The sequence below is a fragment of the Phymastichus coffea genome, unplaced genomic scaffold (assembly GCF_024137745.1).
Source record: "Phymastichus coffea isolate CEN01 unplaced genomic scaffold, Cenicafe_Pcof_1.1 PCOF00007, whole genome shotgun sequence".
Classification (NCBI taxonomy): Eukaryota; Metazoa; Arthropoda; class Insecta; order Hymenoptera; family Eulophidae; genus Phymastichus; species Phymastichus coffea.
This window is the reverse complement of record NW_026706818.1, coordinates 6,299,210-6,322,529: the sequence shown is the minus strand read 5'-3', so window position 1 is coordinate 6,322,529 and position 23,320 is coordinate 6,299,210. Positions and strand designations below refer to the sequence as shown.

The 23,320-nt window shown below is 32.3% G+C and overlaps 1 protein-coding gene across 9 annotated transcripts in view; it reads left to right on the top strand.

Moving 5' to 3' along the window:
• Window positions 1-624: 624 nt before the first annotated feature.
• LOC131668951 (guanine nucleotide-binding protein G(o) subunit alpha) overlaps window positions 625-23,320 on the top strand; it is an 853,882-nt gene continuing 831,186 nt past the window's right edge. For 6 of the 9 annotated variants that reach the window (XR_009302331.1, XM_058943493.1, XM_058943510.1 and 3 more), the window contains exon 1: window positions 625-817. The gene's annotated coding sequence lies outside the window, so the exon portion shown is untranslated. Of the gene's footprint in view, window positions 818-890; window positions 977-23,320 lie in introns of all 9 variants that reach the window. The other 3 variants (XM_058943460.1, XM_058943468.1, XM_058943485.1) reach the window with 2 other exon arrangements.

Here is a 23,320-nt window from a genome sequence, read left to right as displayed (position 1 = left end):
ACAACGACAATCTCATGTCTATAGTCCAACTATATGTTTCTTATACAAATCATTTGATGTTAGAGAAGGTAATCAATACAACTATCTATAATATTACAACATGTGGATAATCAGTTTGATATGGGATAAAAAGTGAGATATTAACTATTTAAAAAACATTCGATTAATCAACCACTCGATTATTGATTGATTTTTAAATAATAATCAAAGGACTCATCGTGAAATTTACTGTATAATTTTCTGTAAAAACGTATATAAAAAAATTTAAATTCAGTAAAAATGTTGATAATGATTTATTGTAAGCAATACACTTGGAATAACCTTCATACAAAACCATTTATGATTAGAATTCAATAAACGAACGTTATTGAAAAACCATTTTTGCTGATTTCGTTTTGTAATTCATAAAATAAATCTAATTTGTTAGGTCATCAGACAATGAAAATAAGTATATGATATCAAGTTTTTTCATTATTGTTTTGTATTTGGAAATCTAATATTTTTTATTTCAGAATGACGACGATGCAAAATGACGAAGCTGTTGAATCGATCGAAGCTTGGACATTGACGTTGACGGCGTCGGGTGGGGCAAGAGGGCGCTTATGTCTTTCGTTTATATAGTGACTGGGCAGAAAGCTCTTGTCAAAAGTTGCTGAGTTTATTCTTTTAATTCTTATCGTCTACATAGTTTCAATTTGATTTCAATATCTGAACAGAATGTAACACTGATTGTGATTAAAATGAAATCAAGTATGAAATATCTAATGATATTACTCTATCCATGAAATATGTCCCTTGTTTCTCACCTAAAGAAAAGGTAATTATATATCGTTAAATTAAAAATATTATATTATTTTAAAATAATTTATGCTATTATTTATTATTATTAGATTATTTCAGTTAACTACTCAGGACTTTATCTCTTATAATATACATTTATCATGATAAAAAAAGGTAGAGAAGAACCTATTCTCCGGTCAGTAAAATAATTATTACATATACTTCCATGATATTAATTGTAATTGTACATTATATAGTTGATTAGAATAGCAGTTTTTAAATGTAAAGCTATAGTATTCCACTTTAATAATAAAATATCAAGTTCGTATTCTAGAACCAGAGATATAAAAATGGTTCCTCTTCATTCTCGATGAAATCTATGTATAATATTTTAAATATTTTTGGTATACTATACAGATTCAATCAAATGAATGATAGCCGCGTCAAAAGAAAAGTCTAAGGCAGAAGTCTGTAGCGATATAAAACATTTTTTCCATTCATATTTTCTATTAATATAACGCATTCACTAATCGTGTTTTTATGTCATATGAAAGAGCAGCATTTCCTTTTCGTTTCCTTACATGTCCGTTAAGATTGGTATCTCATAATGAATTGTTTCTCAATTACTTTTTCATTAAATGTATCTTATACTACTTTACGTTACATAAACTCACCTTTATACATGTCTTAAACAGGACATCTTTAGAACGTATTAAGGAACGTATTAAAATTCTAGAAAAGGCTAGATTCAAGAATTATCTTGAATCAACATATTTAAAATGATTAAATAGATTTTTATTAGTAAATTATTCTTATTATGATATAAATAGTTTTTTTTTAACATTTTCATTAATGTTACAATATCCGCTCAAATCGCTCATTTAATATCAATTTACACTAAAAAAATTGTTTGCACATCATAGATAGTGGAATGATAGTCAGCAATAGTATGCTTTAGTTGATTCATTTATATCCTGAACAGCTAAGAATCTAATTTGATAAATTCCTCGATAATATTTTTACCACTTAAAATAAATATGAAGATTCAATTTGGTGTAAGGATGGAAACGTATGTAAATAAAACATGTTATTCAAGTTTTACGCTATGGTCCTTTTGTTTCTACCAACGATATTTTTTAGGAAACAGGTATTCTAGTAATTTAATCTAGTCAATCTAGTAATAATCGAAAAATGTATTTTTTCATATTTAATAGTTTTGAAAAGACCATTTAAATAAATAATTTGTATGCTTATATTTTGGCAAGTATTTGATAAGATTTCATGAATATGCCTAATCTTGAAAATTTGTGTATATAAGCTTACATTGTTTCTCTGATAATGTTTTAAATATTAGAGATATCTGTATTATAATAGCCCAATAACTCAGAATAACTTGGTTTCTAAACAAATTTTTGTATACGCTGAATGTATTGTACATTGTTTAGGTGCAGAGAGAATCCGGATTTTCCGTAGATTTCCTCGGTTTTATTTCTTTATGGATGATTTTACTTATTGACATTAAATCACTTCAAAATAATATTTATGTCACGTAAGTTTATGAAATTTTATAATGTTTGATATGAGATTATATACTTGTAAAAAAAATTACAAAGGTATAAAGTATGTAAGTCATTTTTTCAGCTTTAAAAACACCAAAATGTTTATGTTAATTTAACGTAAATTTGAGTGTATAATCAACGTAAAATCACTAAGGAATTCATTTTAAATCAACATTCATTTTTTCTGAAAATGTAATGTTAAATCAACAAAACTTACCTTTGAGAATAATAAACTAGTCAAGCACACCTTATGCTTCCATTTCATTTGTTAATATAAATGTCTTATTTATATATCAAAACTAATAAATTCGTTTTTTTAGTTTGTAACATTGATTCTTTTAAGAATATGAAAAAAGACTTCTCATAAAGTAAAAAGTTGAATAAATGCTTTTATAACTTCATCACTATTTTTGTTATTCTTCATATTTAATTTTTGATCTGTAGTAAAATTTATGTGAACATGACACAAATTCCATAAATTAATTTCAGCTTCATTAAAGCTGAAGAGAAAACAAAACTTTCTGTCTTCTATTAATAAAAAAGACATTAATTTTATTTTATACTTATTATCTTTTTCAGATCCCGATTCCTTCTGGTATGTTGGAAAAACGTATATTTTATTCAAATGTGATATGGATATTATTAATAAGTTTTAAATGTTTGGCATAAATTTCAAAAATTTATAATAAACTTTATCAATTCCGTCATTTGATACATAATAGTAATTAATGACGTTTTCAAAATTAAAAAAATTTTGAATATACCGAAATCTTAGGAAAACACAACTCGAAAGCTTAAAATTATTTTCATATACTTTAGAAGATTGAATAAGAAAATTAAATTTCGCTCAATAATAATCAACGTTTTAAACTCTTTAAACTTTCGATTTTAAACTATTGAAAGTGTTAAAATCTATTTAAAAATGGTAAAAATGCTGTTGATAAGTTTCACAAACATTACACATACATTTGAGAGATTTATATTGCATAAAAATTACAATCTTTGATAAATGAAATATACTCGTCGTCGTCGTATTTATTTCTAAATAAAAATTTCCAATACTTTATAATTTTTGGTAATTTTTATTATTTACGGGTCTAATATTCAAAATAAGAAGATTTACAGTAAGTTTGTTGATCTAGCTAAATTGTAAGTGACCAATATTGAATGTGAATGCCGTACTTCTACAATCTAATAAAAATATGTAATCCTTTTTTATAATTTGTTCCATTAACTTCTACAATTAGTTATACGTTTACTATATCCAAATTATTTATGTAAACGTGCATTTGATTTTATTTTCATTGTTTGTAATTGATACTGTTGGCGAACAGACTCAGCTAAAAAGTTTGAAAAATGAAAAACAATTTGAATAAAATACTATATTTAGTATATTATAACATTATAAATAGTATATTTAATCTAAAATATAAGGTACTGAGGAAGATGCGAATATACTTGTAAAATGCGATCATGCCTTAAATTTGCCAAAAAAGTTTAAGAACAACATATATTTGCAATATATAAATACAACTGAAATATCGCTGATAATCCTATCTCTTATAAATAAAAAAAGGTGGAGGTGATGAAATTTCTGCACTAATATTGACGACTTTAGACAGGTAAATAAATTTGTCATTAGAGTTCATATTCAATTCGTGCATTTTCAAGGCATCATGGCCCTCACCTTTGAAAAATGCTGTAATATAACCAACACAAAACAAGTGACGAATCATTAAATCATTACGAATGAACTATAAGTCTGCATATTTTTAATTGAAACATGGCACAAATTTCGAAAAAATAATATACGCGAGATAACATAATTTTCTATCGAAATATGAAATAGTTAAAATACTATCTAATAGAAAGTTTTATTTAATAAAAACAAGTAGGAACGAAGAATGCTCAATCTTATATAGTTGGTTAAATAATTAAAGTAGTGAAGGAAAATCAAAAAGTCGTTTATTGTTTTCGTAGACTTGGCAAAGGTTTTTGAGACAATTGCCCATGAAATTTTATTGAAAAATTTGGTACGATATCGAATAAAAGGTTCAGCCCAAGTTACGTCTTGTTTTTATGTTATTTTTTAAGGGGATAATTTATGAGTCTGCGCGAATAGCGAAGGTTTATGGAATAATGCGGATTTGATAGTACATGGAATAGTATAGTGTTCAAATGCGTGGAAGCAATAAACTTAGCAAAAATGCTATAAATCAAATAAATTAATCACAAAAATATAACATCAGGTAACGAGAGATGTCAACTCTCATTACCTATATATATCGATTTGTTGGATAAAGTCCGTCAGTTGCATTTATTATTTTTCTTCTTTTTTTTTGTTTGGCTGGCTCTGAAGTTCCCTTTATTAGTAACTACGTCTAAGCTTCCTTATTTTCAATGTTATGGATTACGTGTGATTCTTCCTAACATATATGCGACACCGATTGCAGGAATTTGCGATTCTCAACCAATCATACTTAGTACAAGTTCGTCGAGCAATTGGCGGAATAAACGGTAATTATAAAATGAAAATACGTGGAACTCCCGGTTGCACTTGTGTCGTTAAAGATATTTATTTCTCAAAAAAAAAATGACAGAAAGATAGGCTTAGAACTGAACGGTATCTTATTCAACACTTATCGAAAGAGAGTTGTATTACTTAGTCACGATGCTCGAGCTAGACTGATTATCGTTGACAAAAAATGTATCGCAGAAGCGGTAATTTCCCCACCTTGACTGATCGGGAGTTAGGAAAATTTGATATTTGGCAGGTGGAGATAGTGCACTCCGCTCTTGCTGACGTTTGTGCAAGCGAATTCATTTTACGTCTAGCGTGCGCTCGCGAATCAGCTGTGATTTCTGCAGTATTAACCAATTTCGCCTGCCTTTGCCGGTCGACTTCGTAAGAACACATAAGAGCTCTCCTACAGAGTCAGCAACAAAGACATGAATTTACGGTGTCCTTATGTCGACCTTGCCTGTGTAAGCCTTATCGAGATGTAATGGCCAACGATCTGTTCAAATACTATTTGAGGAATGAAAAACAATTTGCGAAATATTAAAGCTGTAAACAAATTTTCGCATTAATTTTACCTGGTATACCGCAGGGTACTGTTCTTGGACTTCTATTGTTTATCATTTTATAAATGATTAACTTCTTTTGTTACTGGGAAAAATATTATGTATATTTTATGCTCCATAAGGTATTATGGAGCTCTGTTGAAAAAATCTTGCTAGATTTTCAGTTTAATTTACTAGTTGCATTTTCGACTGAATTTTCAGTTGAATCAACAGAATTCATAAATAGATTCTGCTAGATTTCTCAGTCGACAATTCAATATGATGCGTATATTAAATGACCGTATATTCACAGACTATTTTAGTTTGTTAAAATTAAAGGCTTATGGTATAATATCTTTTGAAAAATTATGATTTTCTTAATTTTTATAAAAATTTACACATTATTTTTATCTGAATTAAAATTTAAGTAACAATCAAGTAGATACAAAGTATGCAAATTTTTAAATAAAAAACGTTTGTAACGTATAGAAATAATTTATGTATGGTCTTTTATGAGTTCTGAGTATTTCTAACACATATCTAATTCACTTATAACCTATACAGAGCGATCAAAACTCTACTGACGATCTTACCTTTTGTTCATAATTGAAATCAATAATCATATCAGTTCTCTTTTACCTTATCAGAAAAATAGCAACTCAACTAAATTTTTTTTAATATGAATAGCAAGAATTGTTTTTGTAAGCATCTATAAAATGTTGTAAGCCGTTATAAAATAAGAGTATGGAAATAAAGCTGCAAGTAATATCGTTTACAAATCAAACAAAATTATCATAACAGGCAAACGCTTCGTTAAAAAACATCTCCGTTGCAACTTAAAGCAACCATTGCATAAGACTTATAAATTCTTTCTTATATGTGACTTAAATTTCTGTGCTTAACGTATTTAGCTTGGAAATTTTATTAAAGTAACTGTCCGAAATGTTAATGCCCGATTAAAAAAACTTTAAAGACAGGATTCAGAAAAGTAGTAGTAGCTATGAAGATCATGAGCCACTTACCATGCCAGCATTAGTTTCTTCCTTACCGTTAGTCGCTAAACTTTATTGACTCGCATGTTACCGACATATCGTGCTGTTTTATGAGCGGTTTATCGATGTTAGAACTGCTTTTACCAACATCATTTCATACCAACAGTTATGTACTGATATGCGTATCCTATTTATCGACCTGCGCAGGAGCCCATTCAGCAATATCGTTACTTCATGCCTGTTCAATTACTACGTAATAGTAAGGAAAAGAGAAATTTTGCTAACAATCTCACCTGGAAATGAAGGCTTATACTCTGTACTTAAATTAGACTAGGGTTAGGGCTGTGTGCGTAATATAAGCAAAAATCCAACTCAGAGATTACGTGAAATCTTACTTTTAATCAGAAAAGAAACAAAACCTAACATACGTACTTATCCGACATAAAAAAACCCCAATCCTAAGTGGAGGAAAAGCCATCTATGCACCTAAGGTAATGTTATACTCGACTCTCAGAGTAAGCATGATGTATGATTAGTAAGCTCTTGGTATAAGAAAGATCAACTCTCTGATTCATTGTAGACATACATAGGCTTTCACAAGGCACTTTTGTTTTCAACTAGTTCCTAATATTGAAATAAATAATTTCTTGTAACGCATGTGCAGTGGAATTATTTGTTGTTTGGAGTTTTAATATATAACTATCGTTTCTTTCTTTTTCCTCTCGTCTTTTACAGATCAAACATTTTATTACACTAGGTAGATCGTGAGCAAAGAATAATTTGAATATTTCAACTTTTTGACATAAATCTTGTAGAAATGTAGAGGCATCATGTAGTATTGGTAGCGAATACTTTTGACTAATGAAATCTTTTAATTCTTTTGTATTTGTTGAATCCTTTGCCATGTATTTATCAAAGAAAAATTTTAGAGTCTACATTTATCTGCTCCATTAATTTACACCTTATTTCATCACAGTGTAATATACATTGGATACACACGTTTGCATATGATGATACGCGATCTTCATGTGTAAGTTCCCTTAAATATGCCTAATAATTATCTTCAATTAGATTCGTTTGTCCTAACAAGTGTTCAAGTGGTTCACTCCATTTATTGTCACGGATTGTAATTTGGACAATAACAGGGACGTGCATTACTACTATCGCGGGAAATTCTCTTTTCGACGACGAGGGATTGAAGCTTCGCTATACCACACGCTTGACAATATAGTTATGCTTCGCATTACTTTACTACACTCTTGGCAATAAAATAACGTAACAGGGAGCCTATCTAATATGCACTCGACCAAACGCTTGGCAATTGAGTGTAACTATCTAAAGCGAAACTAAGAAAGGAAAGGATGAGAAAATAAATGAACCGAAAGAATTGAATTAGAGTTTTGGTTTTCATTAAATTAGTCTTCTTACTTTTTTAATACTTATTTCCTTTTTATAGAGTCACTGAACTGGAACGAACTGGGATAGAACTCCTTATTTTTCTTCACGAGTTTCCTTTTATGCTTTTCGCGAGAGAGTCCCACTCTGAATTTCTTGTCATTTTTGGGCAGGAAAAATTATAATCTTTCTGGTTTAATTGGTTGGAAAATTTGGGGAGTATCTTAAGCGTAAGCGAAGTTCGAACACTAAATGATCGGAGGCGGAGTATGCAGGAGTGGCCTCATTCAAGTGTTTCGGGCCCTCTTCACATAGATTGGCCTCTATTTACTATTTTCATCTAGCCTCCGTCGCTGATTAGCACTGATGGAGCCTAAATAGAGCGACATTAAAAAAAAATATATATTATTTAGTCTATAATAAAACTAAAATTCTAAACAAAAGTCAAGGATTACATTTATCTGGAAACAAACAAGATTATACAGGTTTCATCATTAACTAATTACCAAAAGCCCATAAGAAATACTGGAAAATCGGAGTTAATTATTATGAATATAATCATCAAATTTCGTTCAAGACATTCTTATTTTTTAACGCGAAATTGAGAGTATTTAACATTTAAACATTATTTCACAATTCAAATTTTTATAACTACAAATTTTTAGTTAATACGGAAATATAATAAATTATTTAAAAACTAAAGCTATTCGAGCAATTAACAAAAACTATTATTCAAAATAGCCTTTTGTTAATTACTCGAAAGTTACTTGAAATGGTTAAGTCTTGCAAATTTTTGAGGGATCTGCAAGAAAATGTGTTTCTTTTAATTTAAAAAAAAACTAATAAAATTGAAAAAAGTTAGTTAAAATAAAATAATTATATTATATAGGATGCACATGTGCGCTGCAGCTCTCCATTTTTCAGTTATTCGGCAATTTTCTGAGATGTTCACAATCTGCCTATTCCAGATGGCACGGTCGTAAACAGTCTCTTTTTTTTAAACAGGCTCCACTTTTAAGCATCCGAAAATTACCAGATGCAAGAGACGAAAGCTGTCGTTCACGAAATTTTTCTTTTCTCAGCTGCACGCAATTTCTAATCTTAATTTACGAGCTAAACGTGTGTCCTGTTTTCCTACTTCCTCTTTTTTTTTATTTTTGAGCCGCCGTTACAGGATCATAAATTCTTTATTTCGATTAATATTTGGGATATGTATTAGTTCTACATGCGAATCACTAATTTTTCTAATTCTATTATATTCCATTCGCTGGCAAATATACTATCAAAAGTAATAAAATACGTTGACGATCCATACTTTCTCATCGTGCAGTTTAAGTCGTTTCTTAGATATTTCCAGTATAATTCAATACCTCTTAGACATAAAAGAATGCTGTCGATATTTGATTTAAGTTTATTATTTTTTTCATGTTTTGTAAGTCACCAGTTGTTCATTTATAATGTGGATTAACAATGTTCCATTTGTGAAATAGACCTACGCCAATTTATCTACGATTATGATTGAATAACAAATAGAAAAGGTAATGTTTATTTAATCGAAATCTTAAAAATTTTGAAGTCAATTTACTTTTAATGAAATCAGATTCTCTCAAATTAAATTTTCTTATTTCATACATCCCTTCCATGCTTTCCTGTCGGAAACAAGTCGGGAAAACACATGAAATCCAACTCTTTTTCGCATGTGTCTATAGCGGTTCCGTTAACTTTTAAAATTTGATATAATGTTATGTATCAATATTTTTTGATTCATTATGTAAAGCATAAATTGTATATTGATTATAAAAAGCGTCAGAGGCTAATTTCTGAGTTCATAGTGCTTGTGGTTATTTTAAAAGATGGCTCTCTTTTTTTCATCTTATGAGAGGTCTGTTCAAAAAGTATCGCGAATTTTGAATTTCCGCGGGCTACACAAATTTGCTTTTTGATTTTTTTGTAGCGTTATGTTGGTACTCATGTTCCGTATTTATGCTGACAACGTCGGTCATTTTTAATGTTTAGTTAATTTTTAACATCTGTTTAGCTTGGGTGTTTTGGCTCGTCTTCAATTTTTGCCTATTCTAAAAAATGGATCAAAGAATCTGTATCAAATTTTGTGTGAAAAACAAAATAAAGTGCGTGGACGCATTCCGAATGTTAACTGTGGTATATGATGAAGCTATTTTGGACCAAAACAACGTTTATCGGTGGTACAAAATGTTCTGAGAGGGCCGAAAAGATGTGAACGACGAACAACGTGCCGGACGCCCGAGCACGTCAACAACAGACGAAAATGATAAAGTGAAGAAAATAGTATTGGCCAATCGTCGAATAACCGTTAGAGAAGTTTCTGAGGATCTAAACATATTGATTGGCTCATATTATTCGATTTTAATCAATGATTTGGGCATGAATCGGGCCGCCGCGAAATTCGTGTCTAAACACCTCAATTTCGACCAAAAACAGCATCGCGCTAAAATTGCTCAGGACATGTTGGACTCGGTCCGTGACGACCCAAATGTGCTCCAGAGGATCGTAACTGGTGATGAATCATGGATTTATGGTTTTGATGTGGAAACTAAAACTCAATCATCCCAATGGAAGCTGCCGCATGAGCCAAGAGCGAATAAAGCGTGCCAAGTTCGGTCGAACATGAAGGTTTTGCTCACAGCAGCGATGAGCATTCTTCGGTTGCAGGGGCGTGGTGTATTATGAGTTCTTGCCACAGGGTAGTACAGTCAATAAAAAATATTACCTGCAAGTTATGCGCAATTTGCGCGAAGCAATGCCCCAGATTTTTGGAAGAACAAAAACTGGCTTTTGCACCATGAAAATGCCCTTTCTCAAACATCGTTGCTTGTGCCCGAATATTTAGCCAAAAACAACATAGTAATAGTGCCGCAGCCACCGTATTCCTCAGATCTGACCACCTGTGACTTTTTCTTGTTCCCAAAACTGAACAGGCCAATGAAAGGACAACGCTACGCCACGATTGAGGAGATAAAGATGGCATCGAAGGAAGAGCTGAATAAGATCACAAAAAATGATTTTTCAAAGTTCTTCAAGGATTGGAAAAAACGTTGGCACAAGTGCATTATGTCCGAGGGGGATTACTTTAAAGGAGACAAAATAGATATTCATGAATAAATAAATAATTTTTGAAAACATACAAAATTCGCGATACTTTTTATATTCGCGATACTTCGTATAGAAGAATTTTAATTATCTTTTTTCCATCATGTACCATTGAATAACTAATCGCATTTTTGTTTTCATCGTCAACTCTACAATATTGCAGACGTGTTTGCTGGTTAGTTGATATTTCATCAGCATTTTTTGCCTCCATTGAGCAATCATTAATCATTATCTTTTCTATTCCATTCGTAACTGGATGATTAGTTAAATCTTTATTTTCCTCATGAAATCTACAATCTTGCAAATTATCAAACAAATTTGCTAGATTGTTCGGAATGAATATTTTTTATATTTTTTCTCCCATATAAGTTTATTTTTATTAGGATTCCCTCTTACGTACAAATCTTGATCTTTCATTGAAGAATCTACTATGGGGCATATTTTTTTCAAAGTTACTTCAATAGGCAATTGTAGATGGAATGTCCTACCAACAACTTTATCGATTTTTACGTAATATGGAAAGTGTTTTTTCATAATAGTATCCTTTTTTACAACTATTTGAAATGCCTTTGCTCGTTGAATTAACACTTTTTCAAAATCATTGAGGACAACTATTTCACTAGGAACTACGTTACTAGTCAATTCATTTAAAATACAAGTAGAAGGCATATTATTTTTATAAAAATTACTTTTGCAGATTCTATAAAATCATGTACTTGTTGTCATGAGGTCATGAAACTGCAAGAATTTATCCCAATATCTTTTACTTTGTACTTTGAATTAAGAATCTTTAGTGATAGGTGATAACTCGCGCGAGGCGAGTTTGTCCCCTACGAAGGCCTTTTTAACAGCCGAGCGGCCTTACACTCGGGCGGCAGTCAGGCTTTCGGGCACCCCGGCCCGTTCGCGCGTCAATAATGAAATCCCTGTTAATTATAATTCGACACTCGATATCGTTTTTGTAAAATAAATAATTGAACGTTTATAACGTTTTTCGCTTATTTATTAAAAGGAAAAATGTAATAGCGATTTTCTTTAATATAGTGGGGAAGCATATGGATACACTTATAGGCGTTTATAATTATAATATTTATTCTAGTCTCTTTCACAACATAAATAAGTTAAGCAGAATAGAGCAGAATAGATATATTGTAACGGAGTAAGACCGTTTAATTATATTTTTATTCGCGCGGTTTTGTTGAAAGGGCGAATGTAATTATCTATGCTCAAAACGCAATCCGGAGAGCATGGGGAGACAGGCGTCAGTGAACCAGTAAATCTATTAAGCTATAAGAAAGTGAGTGGAAGCTATAAGAAGTAAGCGAGTCGAAAAACACTTGTTAGTAACACGAACAGAACCTTTTATTAGCACTCAAATGCTACATAAGGTCGGCCCGCGCGTTTGTTTACATCGACGCTCGCTCATCGACAACACGTATTGTCGGGACGCTCGCTGCTCTTCGTTATTGGAGCCGTTACATGCACGCTTCGGATATGATAGATCGATTATTAATCATGCAACCGCGATCGCGAGATTAAGCTGGCCAGCTTACCTTGATATCGCAGACGTTCGTAGGAAACGGTAGAGACACACACTACGAGAAAGTTGTCTTATTGTTTATATCGCGGGTCGCGAATGCGCGCACACGCGGTTTCGCCCTCGATGGCGAAACCTCACACACACTCTCTTGATTTCGTCTGGGGCGACGCTTCTCTGTCGGCGCAGATCTCTCCCTTTGGATGCTGTAGGGCACCTTGACGATAGCGATCACTCTGGCTATTACTGAAACGGGCGTCCTCTCGATTTTCGGTGTTAGCTGCAGCGGATCGGTAGTGGCAAAACAATAAAAGCGGACGAGCGTTTTGGTGGTCAAAGCTTCACTGGTTCGGTTTCAATCGCGCGCGTTCCGTCTACTCACGCGCCGAATTCCTTCGTTACGTTTTTCGTCCCCCCGGTAGGTGCTGCCCTCCCAGGCAGCGATTAAGTTAGGTTATCAGCGCTAATTTGACGTTTACCGTCGCAATATATATATAAATTCTCAGACGCGTAATTTTCGCCTCGCGATGTCTATTATTTTTTGGTTACATAAAAAGTATTACTCACTTTGTATTAATATTGTAAATATAAATCGGCCCAAAATATTATTCGCTTCGTGATGTGGCCAATCACTTTTTCTTTGAATCTGATCAGATCAACTGGTCCAATATATTTTTTATACCATACTTTAGCAACACGCAAGAAAATGATAATTCCTATGATTTTCGTTTACACAAAATTATTAAAACAATTGTACTCGACACTTCTAATACTTAATCGCAACTCAAACAATTATATTCTCAAACTCTTATTATGGTTTTAACTTCAGTAGGATAAATGCAGGCTTCTTAATTGAGCGCTCGCTCCTAACTGACTAATTCTCTGTCATGTTGTTTTCGTCGGTTTATTATATAGCCTTTGTCCCTTGCATACCGTCTCTCTCTCGCGCATATACTTTAGACGTTTACGCTTCTCGTAGCGGCTCGTCTTAACTAGCTAAGCACGCTGACTGCAGCGTGAATCAGCCTCTACCGCTCATTTCCACCGAGTCGCGCACACGAATACTGCTAGCTATACTATGTCCGAACGGAAATCCCGAGAGCAAAATATTATTCGATAGTATATGTATAATTGTAACATAATAAGACGTCACGTAACATTAGCATTTTCTTTGTCGTCTTCAACTTTTTCCAAAAGCTCTTCGACATTTTCTTCTTCATTAACATATTCAACATGTTTCCTGTTTGGTAAATTATAAGATTTATTTTCAAATTTCTAGTCATCTCTAGTTTTTTGTACTGACATCATATTTATTGAACAGCAAAGTCGCTCACACGAAATTCGTGGAATACAAGGAGGATTCCTGTCAATTTTCTGGTACTCAATGATACTTTCTGTATATTTCTCTTTAATTTTGACTACGTCTAAAGATATTACTTCGTCTGGATAATGGAAGTCAGTGCGAGAGTCATGAAAACATGTTGCTTTATTTCTAAATTCAGATACATCATTTGTATTCAATGCCTTATCAATTCGAGAAATTGGGCGATAATCAGCTTTTATTTTATAAATTAGTCTTTTTATTGTATGTAGATAAGGATAATGGTCAGCTAAAAAGCTCAACTTTAAAAATATTGATTTGCACGTAAGTGGTTGATCATAACAAATATTTGGATGTACTTTTTTCCGATGATCTTATGATTTACTAGAGCAAACGTCAATATCTCGATAAAATTCAAAATCGTTAGTGTATTAAACATCTAGTATAGTAATGAATAAATCTGCCAATATCTACAAAATATTAGAGATAAAAGTTTTACAATTTTCATTATAAAACCACGTGATCGGCTGATCTTCGTATTAACAAGCATTTCTTTCAATTTTTTAAAAGCATCTTTGAAATTATATGATGTTTCTGCTAAAAAAACTTCCACTTGACATGTTTGATTGCGTTGCTTACGTAAAATTCTTTAGACTGCAATATGTATCGAGTACTATGATTGGTAGTAATCTTTTTACATTTTCGCAATTTTGAGGACGAGGTAGAAGTCGACGAATTCAAGACGATCAAGGTCTTTTGGTATCTGTAAAGGCGCCAAGAAGTCCGAGACCAGCCGAAGAAATATCATAATTGGAAAGTAGAGGACAATCTGTTATATCCGCATATGACAGATCATCTGCTCGATCCAATCACGAACCACGACGAGTGCTGGTTGTTTTGCTCGAATATAGAGAGAAAGTTCTGCAAGATGAGAAAAGGAGAGAAGGAAAGAAAGAGAGAGAGAGTGAAATAGTGTCGTCAGTGTGATCCGCACGTGTGTGCGTAGCCGGCGGCGCTTAGCCGATTTTAAGTATTGTTTCTCTCTCTTGGCGAAAACCATTAGGACGAAGATGAATGGATGCGAATACGTTTGAATCGCACCATATCTGTCAGGCAAACTTGTACGGAAGCTGCGAACTGTGAGGACTTTGTCAGCTAAGCAAGACGCCGACCGTACAACTAACTTAAAAAACAGGGCAGTAAGCGGTTCTAACAAATTAGAAATGCCTATCTCTCTGAAAATAAAATTTGAAAGCGAAATCAGAAAAACAAACTATCTTGGAATGACAGATACCCATCAGTGTGAACGAGGTTGACCGAATTGGAATGGGGAGACGTGCCTTGGTACGTTGAAACGAGGGACCTGTGAGTCGTAGGAGCAATCCCTTAATACAGGTACACAAAGAGGAACGAATTTGACAGAGCCTAGAAAGAGAGATTTAGCCGGTCGATCGTCTTAGGAATCTTTTATGACTGTCCTAACTGGATCTTTCTTTTGACGTCCCAACGTTGGGTCGGCCTCTGCGGGGTAGTGATACCTGGTCAAGCAAGTCTCGTAAGATTTGTATGTTGTGTGCTTTTGACGCGGACGACGTTGAGGAAACTAGAGTTCTGTCGCGTGCAGACCGAGGGTCAAACCTTTAGTTCCGCTCTTCGTGAGCATTGAACCTTGAAAAGATCGGTACTCCTCTCGAGAAGGTAGCCGCTTTAGATTAATAAGGCTCCGACTCCCTGTGAATGTTAGGGATGTCGTAGCAAACTTTTTCTGGATCCCCATGGTATTATTTTTGAAATCGAAACCAAGGAGTGAAAGACCTAAACTATACCAATCTATATACCATGTATATATAATCTTATACATATATATATATAAGGTTGGCTATACCAACCTTTGGTACCCAGGGAGAGGGGTGATAATGTCTGATGATGTTATACCTCCCCTAAAACAGAAAAATGAAAACACAGAGACTATCTATAACTAAATACCAAGAGCGAATAAAGAATGTTAGTAAATGAATAAGTCTCGATAATTCCTAGCCTCTCTCTCTCTCTCTCTCTCTCTCTCTCTCATAATTGCAGTAATCAAGATTGTTGGGCGACGAGAGCTAGTCGATACCTTCCGCGGCGAAGCGAATGTGCCTTCCTTACCTTCCCCTTTAAAAATAATTAGTGACGCGATGTTATTTGGGCTATTTCTTGATACACGAATCGCGAAGTCGGAAATTAAAGAATCGAATGTATGACATAATATACATCATTTTTAATTCCCTTATAATAAATGGATACATTAACGAGATAAAAAAGTGAATCATGACATCCGCAATGTCTATGAACTTGTAAAAGTAATAAAGAAAAATCTATATTAATTACAATAACATCATGTTGTATAGATGTTGACTATCATGAACAATGTAGAGAAATTTTAAATAATTCTCTTTCATGTCGGCCCTACCTGCCGGCTGTTCGATTTTTATTGACAAATAATATACATGTCCATGAATCTGTCAATGGGATCATATGACGTTTCGATTGGAAAGAGTCAATTTAATCCAATTTAAATTCTTTTTTGAAAAATGTCTTATAGATTTAGATGGCGTTCTTCATTTTCAGATGTCAGTATTCATGTGCAAGTTGTAAAAGCTATGAAGAAATAATTCACTTTTTCTGTTTTTGAAATATTGGATAATGTCAATTATTTTTGCCATTATTATTATTTACTTTACGAGGTGTGTTCAAAAAATACCCGGAAATTTTTAATTTCGCGGGTCTGGAGAGTCCGAATGTCAAAATTTTTATTGTGTTAGTATACATGCCCCTGAAGTATGATAAAATTTTCAGCTATATTCATTGTTTACTTTGTCTGCGGTAGTCGCTAAGGTTTGACGTGTTTTTATGAGTTCGGCGATTTTCGTTTTTTAAAAGAAATGGATCAAAGAATTTGTATTAAATTTTGCGTAAAAAATGAAATAAAGTGTAACAAAGTGTGCGAAATGTTACAAAAAGCCTATGGTGAGTCTGCTATGAAAAAAACAAGTGTTTACGAGTGGTATAAGCGTTTCCAAGATGGCCGCGAAGACGTTGAAGATGACGAACGCTCCGGTAGACCCAGCACGTCAACAATCAATGAAAATGTGAAAAAAGTGGAAAAATGGTTCTAAATGATCGCCGAATCACAATTAGAGAAGTTGCTGAAGAAGTTGGCACATCAATTGGCTCATGTCATAACATTTTTTCAAATGTTTTGGGCATGAAACGGGTGGCAGCAAAATTCATTCCAAAACTGCTGAACTTTGACCAAAAAAACAATCGCATGAACATCGCTCAGGAGCTGTTAAACGACGTCAACGACGATCCAAGTTTGCTTGAAAGGGTCATAACTGGTGATGAAACATGGGTGTACGGTTATTATGTCGAAACCAAAGCATAATCATCCACCTGGAAGCATTCAACGTCACCAACAGCGAAAAAAGCACGTCAAGTTCGATCAAATGTGAAGGTTTTGTTTACAGTTTTCTTTGACTGCAGGGGCGTGGTGCATCATGAGTTCTTATCACAAGATCGTACGGTTAATAAGGAGTATTACCTTGAAGTTATGTGACGTTTGCGTGAAACAATTCGAAAAAAACGCCCCGATTTATGAAAAAACAATTCATGGCTTTTGCATCACGATAACGCACCTGCTCACTCGTCGTTGTTTGTTCGTAATTTTTTGGCCAAAAATAATACCGTAGTCGTGCCCAACCTCCATATTCACCAGATATGGCTCCGTATAACTTTTTCCTGTTCCCAAAGTTGAAGAGACCCATGAAAGGACGACGTTTTTCCTCGATTAAAGAAATAAAGGCCGAATCGCTGAGAATGCTCAAGGACATACCAAAAAGTGAATATTAAGAGTGCTTCGAAGATTGGAAAAAACGCTGGCATAAGTGTATTATATCTGGGGGGGATTACTTTGAAGGGGACCACATTGATGTAAACGAATAAATAAATATTTTTTTGGAAAAACGATAATTCCGATACGACACACCTCGTATATTAAGGTATTAAGTATTCTTTCAAGTTAAAATAACGTATAAATCCCAGAAAAACGTTGATAAATTTTGTTATACTGTAATTGAAATTGGTAGTGATTAAACTGACGTTATAATGACTTTATTATATTTCAGAAGTGTTCGAAAAATGAATTGACAGTAGCGTAAAAACATTATATAATTATGAAACTATAACACTGACATGAGAATTAAACCATTTACTGCAATCCTGTTCCTCTGTGAGGATACTATGTTTTGTTTACAGGTGGAAAATTACATATAGAAAAATTGGAATAGGATAATAAATGTAAATAACATTAAATATAGCAAAAATCTGAAATAGCAATCAAAGTAAAAATTGTTGTATGGAATTAGATTGAACTTACAGTGACAAAAAAATTCAAAGTTTCTTAAATAGCAAAATAAGTGATAGTACTACTGATTGCAATATAAATTATTCTTAATTTTTTCACTCCTGATGTTTGATAATTATATTAGTAATCTTGATCTTAGGAGTCATCCCTATAAATAAACTACACACTTATTTTATTATAAACGTTTCGCAATGTATATGACTAAGTATGATAATAATATGAATAAGTATGATATGTTATTATATTCATAACAGTTACTTAGCTTTTAATTTGCTGATCATGATGTGTTTTTACCTAATTGACAAATTATGTTTTTACCTAACTGACAAAAGATTGTTAATTTATTTATATTTATTATTAGACAGAAAAATTAATATTTATTTAATTAAAGTGTAATGACTATATATGTGCGGAAGAACTTTTAATTTATTCAATTTTATCTACATTACAAACATGTACTGAGGTGGCAATAAATAAAATTGCGAAACGTTTATAATAAAATAAGTGTGTAGTTTATTTATAGGGATGACTCCTAAGATCAAGATTACTAATATAACTACTGATTGCAAGTTAGATAACAAAGCGAAAAATCATGATTCAGCGTTGAAAACTCAAGTTAACTGTTTTCAATTTTCAACTCGTATTTCTATAGATTTTCCGCTTTGGAAACACCTGTGCTGTTATCAATACGAGTTTTTATCGATCAACTTGAAACTTTCCAACTGAAAACACTGAATATAGATATCGCTTTGATTATGTAACTCTAATAACTATTTCTCGTATTGATATTGTGTTACAAAATAAATAGATTATAATTATGTTTACTGTAGTAGCAAATCGACATCAGATGCATAGCGGAAAGCTATAAGAAAATTTCGTTCTTATATTAGTCAAACTGATGTGATTGTTACTTTTTGAGGGTCAGCCGTCAGATTAGAGTAAGGATTTTGGGTTGGGTTAGAGTTAAACTTCTTGATGATGAGTGATGTGAAATGATATTCGGGCGTCCAAGTATAAGTATTCTGCCTAACGGTAGGTTAGGTGATCGAAGCTCATTTTGAAATCGCAACTCACGCGTGAACATAAAATTCCGTAATTAATCCATTACGTAGGATGAGATTCGTGAAACAAATAAATGACTGACCAATCAAAACAAATTTCCAACTGAATTTTTACGATATTTTTGCCGGATACAAATTTGGCGTTAGCTGACCAGCGCACATATTTCATCAATTCATTTTGAGTAATTACCGACGAATAAATAAACATTAATGACCGAAAATTGCTTATAAGTTGAAGAACTATGTAATGTTGTAATTATTTGATCGATTACCAAAATATACAGGAAAATGTGCGCTACCTTGTAGAACCTAGTAAGACCTAGTTAGCAGATAGCTAAAATTTCAGAGTCCTAACTGTTCAGTGTGGTCCATTTTTAATATTTTTTAATACATATATATCTATAACATTTCAAATATTTATTGGAATACTGATTCAGATTTTTATAAGTGGAAATAGTTTTCAGATAGTTTATAGTAATATGTTATATAATTTTGTAATTGAAGGGATCAAAATAAAGAAAATTTCAAATTAACCTTAAAAGTATTGTGCAAAACTTTATTTAGAATGAGAATTATTACATGAAAATATCAAAGTAGTGAATATCTTACAACGGGAATTATGGTTCCTATTTTTTCCTCTCCTATTTGTTCTTTGATTCACATTTATATTTTGTAAAACTTCTAAAAAAATTCAGATTCTATAATATGAGTAGAAATTCATAAACAAAGTAAAAAAGACAATGGATAAGAAACATGTCTATCATTTCAGTATCCACAGTAATAAAAATGACTACATAAAAATTAAAGACAGGCTTCACGTTTTTTGTCTAGATTCATTAGTATGTATAATATTTTGCAAATTAACATCTCGGAATTGGGGTCTGCAGTGGGTTAAGTTGATCGGTAGGGCGCCGGACGGGCCCCAGTTCGATTCCCAATCCCTGCTGATTGATACAAGCACCACTGAACAAATTTTTTTAATTATTTCACTGAATCACTGCAACTCGTTAAACTCATCTATCTGTTTACATCAATTAACTATTTAACGGCGCCACCTCACCTATTATTTAATTGTCTTAATACAAGGGTTTAATTTCATGACCATATAAGGAGCGTGACGTCACAGACTGATAGATATAGATATAATAGTTTTTGTTATTTGAATAAAATATGTTAATTAGACGTAATTTTGATGTAACAAAGCATTTCTTATATAGATTTTAGTACATAGATTTAGATTACAATAATACGAATTACGTTTAATTATTAAATAATAATGAATTTTAATATGCAAAGTTAATTTGTTTATTACACTATAAATATTAGTTATTAGAAAAATGTGAATACTCCATATTCAAAATGAATATCTAAAAAACATGAGTAAGAATTGGTTTCATTAATAACAGTTTAATAATAACTGTTATTAAGAAATAAATAATCAATCATTTATTTAAACATTAAGTTGTTTATAGAACGAAAGCGTTAATTTTATACATAATAATGATAGCTTTACAATTTATAAATCTTAAATAATTAATCTAGTAATTGCATTATAAGATTATAGAAAAAACCGTTACAAATATAAAAATTTGTTATAATTCAAATGTTATTAACTAATTTGAGTATTTCTTTTTAGAAATTACTTTTGTAACGTCGGCTGATGAAACAATTCTCAGGCGCACTTTTTGGCTTATCCTTTCGGACAATAACTGGGACATGCGTTGCCACTATCGCGGGAAATTCTCTTTTCGGCGCCGGAGGATTGAAACTTTACCATACCACACGCTTGGCAATATAGTAATGCTTCGCGTTATTTTATCACACTCTTGGCAATAAATTAATGTAAAAGGGTGCCTATCTAATATGCACCCGATCACACGCTTGGCAATCGAGTATAACTATCTAAAAAAAACCGTACGCGAAACTAGGAAAGGAGAGAAAAATTAATGGAAAGAAGTTAGAGTGTAAATTTTTTATTTAATTTTTCTTATTCACTTTTTATATTAGTTTTCCTACACACACTGGAAAAATAACTGAAACTAACTAAACGAAGTCGAACAAGTTGCACGAACTGAAATAACTTGAACTATACGAAGTCGAAAAAGGTTGCATGAACTGAACGATCTGGGAAAATAACTGCCTAATTTTCTTAAAGAGCTTCCTTTTATGCTTTTCGCAAGAGACTCCCACTCTAAAATCTTTGTCATTTTAGGGCAGGAAGAACTGAAATTTTCTTGACTTAATTGGTTGGAAAATTTGGGAAGTGCCTCAAGCGTAAGCGAAATTCGAACCCTGATTGGCTGGGGGTGGAGTGTGCGGGAGTGGCCTCATTCAAGTGTTTTGGGCCCTCTTCACACAGATGGCCCTCTATGTACTATTTTAATCTTTAATTATATAAACTAATTTTATCTAAATATAATTGTGTGTGTGGTACTCTAATTTTACAAAAATATTACTTAATCTACAATAAAACTAAAATACTGAACAAAATTAAGGATTATATTTATCTGAAAACTAACAAGATTTTAATAGTCTTAACTATTAATTAATTACCAAAAAGCCTTAAGAAATACTGAAAAATCAGAGTTAATTATAATGAATATAATTATTTACTTTCGTTCGAGCCGTTCTTAAATTTTCTAACGCAAAGTTGAGCGTATTCAACGATTAAACACATAAAATTCGCAGTAAAAATCTTAATAAATACGGAAATATAATGAATTATTTCTATATTTCTATATTTATATTTGTATATAAAATTAAAACTATTCGAGCAATAAACAAAAACTATCAATGAAAATAGTCCTTGTTAATTACTTGAAAGTTACTTGCAATAAATACGTCTCGCATATTTTTAAGAGATCTGCTAGCAAATGTGCTTCCCTTAATTTAAAAGAAATTAATAAAATTGAGAATAAATTATTTAAAATAAAATAACGGTATTATGGGTAAGATGCACATGTGCGCTGCAGATTTCGATTTTCCAAAGATGTTCGCAATCTGGTTACTCCGGATGGCGCGGTCGTAAACTCTCTCTGATTGTTCCAAACATCCGAAAATTGCCAGATGAGCTAGCCAAAAACTGCCGTTTACAAAAAAAAATTTTCTTTACTCAGCTGTACACGATTTTTCATCCTAATTTACGAGTTAAGTGTGTGGCCTGTTTTTTTTTCTTGATGTTTTTTTGAGCCGCCGTTACACTTCTAAAATTAATAAACGATAAAGTTATGTAAAAATTTAATATTGTTCTATTATAAATATTATAATATTGCATTTATTAACTTTATTAGTTAATAACTTTTGACGATACTATTTGTGATAATTGTAAATTACACTAAATCGACCAATAACTAATTTTGTAAAGTTTATATGTGTTAAAACTTTAGTATTGTTGGATTACTGGGATAAATTGAAAATAACAATCACCTTTTGTTTTATATATGAATATATATATAAGTAAGACTATACAAATACTTTTCTCTAAAGATATGCAAACTCTAATTTTATTAACTAAATCACAAATCAAAGATAACACAAAAAGAACAAGAAGAAAGTAGCAGAGCTCCGAGTCGATGATAGGATATAGCTGTAATGCAGAGCACGCCAGTTGAGCAGCGCCGCACAGCGAAGACGGCGCGGCAAGCTCCCGCGCACATGCGCACAGTATTCCGAACACTCCCTCCACTGTACGCATATGCGCGTGAGCACAAGCAGCTCACTTAGGTCCGTTGGTTTCCGCGTCTGTAAATAATCAAAGACATTCTCGAGCATAGTCAGTTATTAATTATATTATCTCTAATAGCTCTAAAAGAATCGAAAGGAAGAGGCTTTGTAAATATATCTGCTAAATTTTCTTTAGATGGTACCCAAATCAATTTAACTTTTCCTTCAGTTACGCACTGTTTAATGTAGTCACCATGTACTTTAGACAATTTATTTTTAGTTCCTGTTTTCTCTCTATTCTCTAAGCTAACAATTATTTCTTTAACTGAATCATCAAAATTCTTTAGTTTATGGTTTCCTTCTTTTTGTGTGCAGCTGATTGAGGACTTATTATCGCATCTGATAATTATAGGGT